The following is a 6,432-nucleotide window of genomic DNA, read 5'->3' as shown; positions in this document are numbered from 1 at the left end:
GGCACTTACACAGGTGCCCTCACACAACAGCCCCTGCTCCAGCAGGTTCCTGGATCCGACAGGATCCGAAAAGTCAAGATCAAATTCCAACCAACCCACTAGCCTCTGGCTGGTCTGCAGAGTTCACAGAAGCCAGCTGGCTGGCTTGTTTTGGGCTGTTTGTGTAGCCCAAGAGAGCTCGGCCAATTTCCTCACCTGTGGGCACGCCCTTAGGTGCTCTCCCGGGTAATCAGCAATGCCCCAGTAAACACAGATATGATCCTACAGGCCTTTCTCCTGCCAGGTTAGTTCCACAACAGCTCAGCTGATAGCTCCGGGTGATGGCTGGATCCGCGGTGGTGCCCTGAGCTTACAGGGCTGTGGTGGGGGCTGAGGTGTGTGGTTGTGGAGCTGCAAGGGGGGGCGGGTGAAGGGGAGGAAAGCAAGGGACTAGGGGATAAGGAGCGCAGGGCGTGGACCTTATCACCAAGAGGTGGGGACGGGGCTTGGGCGCTGCTGGGGGTTTATGCAGCAGCACCCTGTGTGTTGGGAGTCACACAGGTGCGGGCTTCAGGGGGTCACACAGTGGCAGGTAGTCTTCGCTCCTCTGGGGTCTCACGGTCTTTGCTCCTCTGGAGTTCCATGGTGGGTGGCTGACTGTTGTTCTTCCCGGGTCTCTCTTCCCGGCCTGCCTGGTGGTGGGCGGAGGCCCAGCTGGCGGTGGGCGGGAGTTCTTCTGGCTGGCAGCAGGCAGGAGTTGAACCATCCTTGCATACCTGTTATGAATCTCTCTTGGTCAGGGTGAATTATTATATTTTTTATGTACTATTGGATTCTATGGAACAGAATTTTAGTCAGGATTTTTTGCATCTATGTTCATAATAGATATTGGCTTATCGTTTTTTATTTGATGGTGTCTTCACTTGACTTTGGTATCAAGGATATGTTTTCTACATAGATTGAGTCTGAAAGAATTCCATCCTTTTCTTTTTTTCTGAAATACTTTATGTAGAACTGGTACCAATTCTTCTCTGAAAGTTTGATAAAATTCTCTTGTAAAACCATCTGGTCCAGGGCTTTTTTTGTTGGAAGTTGTTTTAGTACCTGTTCAATTTCTTTTGTAATGGGTCTGTTCAGGTGTTTGATTTCAGTCTGTGTCAGTTTAGGTAGGTTGCGAGCTCCTAAATATTGTCAATTTCCTCTAGGTTTTCATATTTGCTTGAGTATAGTTTTTAATGATATTTCATTGTTAACCTTTTTATTTCAGTTGGTTCAGTTGTGATGTTGCCCCTTTCATCTCTTATTTAAATTACTTGTGTCTTTTGTGTCTCTCTTTCTTTCTTTTTTTTTTTTTTTTTTTTTTTTTTTTTTTTTTTTTTTTTTTTTTTTTTTTTGGTTAGTTTTACTAGTGATTTACTGATTTTATTGACCTTTTTGAAGAACTAACTCCTGGTTTTGTTGATGATTTTAATTGTTTTTCTGTTTTCTATTTCATTTATTTCTACCCTAATTTTATAATTTCAGAGGTTTTTTTAGAGGATATCGAGTTTTCTTGCTGTGCTTTTTTCAATTTTTTTGAGATGTTGGGTTAGAGAGTAAATTATCTTTTTTCTGCATTTTGATATGTTTGCTTATAAATTGACCTCTAATTACTGTTTTGGCTGTTTCCCAGAGGTTTTGGTAAGTTGTGTTTTCATTGTCGTTTCTTTCAAGAAACTTTTTAATTGAATTTTTTTATTTCTTCTAGTACCCACTCATGTTCAAGCAAGATGTTATTCACCTTCCAAATGTATGGGATTTTTTTTCTCCTTTTTCCTCTTGTTATTAATTTCTAATTTTGTAGCATTGTGGTCAGAGAGGATGCTTTATATTATTTCTACATTTTTTAAATTTACTGATGCTTACCTTGTGACAAACCTGTGATCTGGAGAATATTGCATGCATATCAGAGAAGAAAGTATACTATGTGTGTTTTGTTTCCTTGGTTTTGGGTGTTTTTTTTGTGTGTGTGTTTTTTGAGTGTGTGGTTGGTTTTTTTAAAAATTCATTAGCTTATATGTATCTATGAGATTGAGTTGGGTTATTGTGTGGTTTAATTCTTCAGCATCTTTTGTTGAGTTTCCTTCTGCCAGTTCTATATTTTCTTGAGGGTGGTGTATTGAAGTCTCCTACTACGAGACTGGTGTTGTCAATTTTTTTCATTAGTTCTGTTAACATTTGCTTAGTATATTCTTCTGCTCTATCATTTGGTACATAGATATTTATTATTGTTATGTCCTCTTATTTTATTGACCCTTTAAGCATTATATAGAGATCTTCCTTGTCCTTTGTAATGGTTTTTGCATTGAAATATATTTTATCAGAAATTAATATTGCTACTCTTGCTTTTTTCTGGTTGCCATTTACTTGGTATTTTTCCACCCTTTTATTTCTAGTCTTTCTTTAGTGTCACTTTTTTAAAAAATCTACTGTCAAAGACCTTTTTATTTTTTTAAATTAATTTTAATGAAAGTTTAGAGAGACTTAGGGTTTCCAGTCATTCATTGTTGCACTTCCCCCTTTGTCCCCACAATTCACTCTTCTCCTTGAAAAGAAAGAAAAATTCTTTCATTGTTATGTAATTTCTTTCCCCCAAGTCCACTCCACTATGCAGCCTTCACTTTGGACTTCTTTAATGACAAGAATATCCATTCATATATCTCTTTTAAACAGTTCTGTCTCTCTCATCTGTTTCAATGCAACATACATCATTCCTCCCCTCCTTTTCTGTCTTCCTTCAACCCTGATGTCAGTCCTGTTTTACAACAGTGGCCCTATGCAATATTTATCCTTTTGTGACTGAGATATTCCATTCAGCATAATGTCCTCCACAGTCATCCATGTTATAGAATATTTCATGAGTTCCTTATTTTTCAATGCTGCATAGTATTCCATTGTGTGAACATAGCAGAGCTTCTCTATCCACTCGTTTGTTGATGGGCACTTGTGTTGTTTCCAACTCTTTGCTATTGTGAACAAAGCCACAATAAACATGGGTGTGCATTATCATCACTTTTCAAGTGTGTCTCTTGTAGACAGAATATTGATGAGTTATGTTTGTTTTTTTTATCCAATCTGCTACACTGCTCTCTTCAGAGGTGTATTGAAACTACTCATATTCAGTGTAATTATCGAGAGGCAAGCTTTTATTGCTATAATTTTCTCGAGTTCTTTTTAGTGTTTTTAGTTACTTTGGTTCATTCTACTTTCTGTGGCACCTTTGTAAGAAGGACATCTTTCAGTGTTTCCTGCAATGCTGGTCTTGTTTTTAAAAACTTCCTTTAGCTACCCTGCCTGAGTTTCTCTCTGAGATTTTGACTCAAGGAAAGATTTGTTTCACTGGGGAGAGATATGTCCTGTGATACTGGTGTCCTTGACAATGTTTAGAGAAGTGGCATTGGGTCATCCTCCAGGCAGCAGGGCATCCAGGCAGTAAGGTCAGGTCCTCTAGGAAGTGGGGCTGGGCTTCTAGGTGGCAGGAGGGAGCCTCCAGGTGGTGAGGCCAGGTCATTCAGGTAACAGGGCTGGGGTATTTTGGGACTCCAGGCAGTGGGGCTTTAGCCACCAGGTGAAAGGGCCAGATGCCTCCAGACAGTGGGGCTGTGGTCTAGTGCTCCAGGTGGGAGAGCAGTCCAAGACACACTAAGACATTTTTAAGACAAGTACCTAGTTAATTGACTGGAATAGATACATGGCTCACAACAGCTGTGACAACGGGATGGGTGGCTCTGAAGATGGGATGGGTGGCTGCTGAAGTATGTCAATTGATATCAATTCCTGGGGCCTTGCTTTTTGCCAGTTCCTTCAGAGCAGCTTGAACTTTCTCCTTCATCACCATTGCCTTCTTGATCATATGTTGATGAAATTCTTCTGTGTTATCCAAATCTTTTTTATATAGTCTCTGTGTACTACTTCCATATTATTATGGATCATTCAATATTCTGCTCATATAATCTTTAAGTATTGTTACCTGAGACTTGCATTTGTTCTTCAGTTACTTCAGCTTGAGAAATGCCAAATGAGTTCATTCCTTTGATTCTCTGACTTCGGTTCTTTGCACATTTCTTTATAATACTTTGCTTTATCTTCCTGAGAAGCCCTTTGAAATCTTCTGTACAGCTCAGATTCTGAACTTCTGATTTCTTCCCTTTGCTCTTTCTTCTTAGTGCTCTAATGCAATATTCAGGGTCTCTTCTATTTTTTTAAATTTTTTTTCAGGGTCTCTTCTAACATCCATGTTGGTTTTTTCTTCTTCCTCTTTTGCATTCATCATGAATATTCTTGATAGCCTCCCATAGCTCATCTGGTCTTCATTCATTATTAGTGTGCAAGGTTACAAACCTGTTCTTGAGATGATTTTTAAATTCTGGTGGGATAGACTCAGGGTCAAATTTTGGTTCACGTGGATTTGATTTCATTTGCTTTGCTTTTTTATCATTTTCTAAAATTAATTTTAATTAAAATTTACAGGGATTTGGATTTCCATTCATTCATTGTTGCACTTTTCTCCCTGCCCACCCCTCCCCCCAGTACATTCCCCTTTCTAAAAAGTAAAAAAAAAAAGTTCCCCTATTGTTTTACAATCCCTCCCCCCAGGTCCACTCCACTATACAGCCTTCATTCTGGACTCCTATCATGACAATAATATGTTATCACATATCTCCTTTAAACAGTTTTCTCCTTCGTCTGTTTCAATGCAGTATACATTATTTATCCCATCTTTCTCAGTCTCCCCCCAACCCTGATGTCAGTCCTGTTTTACAACAGTGGCATTATGCAGTATTTGTCCCTTTGTGACTAAGATATTTCACTCAGCATAATGTCCTCCAGGGACACCCATTTTGAATACTACTGCATAAGTTCCTTGTTTTTCAATGCAGCATAGTATTCCATTGTGTGAATATACCACAGCTTATCTATCCATTCATTTGTTCATGGGCACTTAGGTTGTTTCCAACTCCTTGCTATCATGAAAAAAGCTGCCATAAACATGGGGGCTTTATTTTAAACTGCTTGGGTGGCAGTTATGGTCTCTTTGGGATATATTCCAGCAGTGGAATTGCTGAGTCAAATGGTCTATTTGCAACTTTTTGAGAAAGCGCCGCACAATTTTTTACTTCCACCAACAGTGAATAAGGATTCCAGTTTCTCCACAACCTCGTCAGCATTTGTTGCTTGCTGTTCTGTTAAATTTTGCTATTCTTACTGGGGTGAGATGATATCTCATAGTTGTTTTGATTTGCATCTCTCTCGGAGCTAGGGATTTTGAACATTTCTTCATGTGCTTGTTGGTCATCTGAATGTCTTCTATGGTGAAGTGTCTGTCATATCCTGTGCCCATTTTTCAATTGGATTGTTTACCTTTAGCTTGTTGTGGTGCTCAACCATTTTATAAATTCTAGATATTTGTATTTGTCATTACCAAATACTTTTTCCCAGTCTGTGGCTTCCCTTCTTACCTGTTGAAGTTTTTGGATGTGCATAGGGATTTGATTCTTAGAAGGTCCCCTTCACCTATTTTATCTTCTCCTAGTTGTAGATTTTTCAGGATACTTGGAAAACTATTTATGTTGTGGATTAGGACTTATAGAGTTCTTCCAAGCTTTTCTTTAATGACGTTTCTAGTCTTTGGTTTTAGTCCTAAGTCCATGATCCACCTACAGTTGGTTTTTGTGTATGGAGTGAGGTGTGGATCTTGTTTGAGTCTTCTGCAGATAGTTTTCCAATTTTGCCAACACCATTTGTTAAATAGGCTGTTGTTTACCCACTTAACTAATTTAATCTCCTTTTCAAAAATCAGTTGACCATACTTAGATGGGCGGATTTCTGGGTTCTCAATTCTATTCCATTGTTCTATGTGTCTGTCATTGTACCAGTACCATGCTGTCTTAACCACCACGGTGGTGTAGTAGGATTTGAAATCAGGGAGTGAGATGCCTCCTACCTTTTTTCTATTTTTAAGGAGTACTTTGCTTATTCGGGGCTTCTTTCCATTCGAAATGAAACTGGAGATTGCCTTTTCCATCTCATTGAAGAATGGGATTGGTATTTGGGATTGCATTGAACATGTAAATTGCTTTTGGTAGTATTGCCCTTTTCACAATATTGAGTCTTCCTATCCATGAGCAAGGGATATTCTTCCACTTCTCCAGGTCTCTTTTTTTTCTTGTAGTAATGTTTTGTAATTTTCTTTGAATAGATCTTTTGTGCTTCTGGTTAGATTTACTCCCAAGTATTAAATCTTGTGATTCGCTATTGTGAAGGCTATTGTTTTTCTTAGTTCTAGCTCTGTATTCTCTTTGTCACTGTAGAGAAATCCAACTGATTTTTGTATGTTGATTGTGAATCCTACTACTTTGCTAAATTGGTCAACTATGTCCAATAGTTTTCTTGCTGAGTCTTTAGGGTTTTCTA

General features: G+C 38.7%; 1 pseudogene; it reads right to left on the bottom strand.

Moving 5' to 3' along the window:
- The window catches only part of LOC102844179, a 10,244-nt pseudogene extending 9,499 nt beyond the window's left edge, over positions 1-745 (bottom strand).
- Between the last annotated feature and the right edge of the window lie 5,687 nt (positions 746-6,432).

The sequence above is a fragment of the Elephantulus edwardii genome, unplaced genomic scaffold (genome assembly GCF_000299155.1).
Source record: "Elephantulus edwardii isolate Elephantulus edwardi_28Jun2011 unplaced genomic scaffold, EleEdw1.0 scaffold00292, whole genome shotgun sequence".
NCBI lineage: Eukaryota > Metazoa > Chordata > Mammalia > Macroscelidea > Macroscelididae > Elephantulus > Elephantulus edwardii.
Note: the sequence above shows the minus strand (reverse complement) of the source record. Positions and strands in the feature narration are given on the sequence as shown.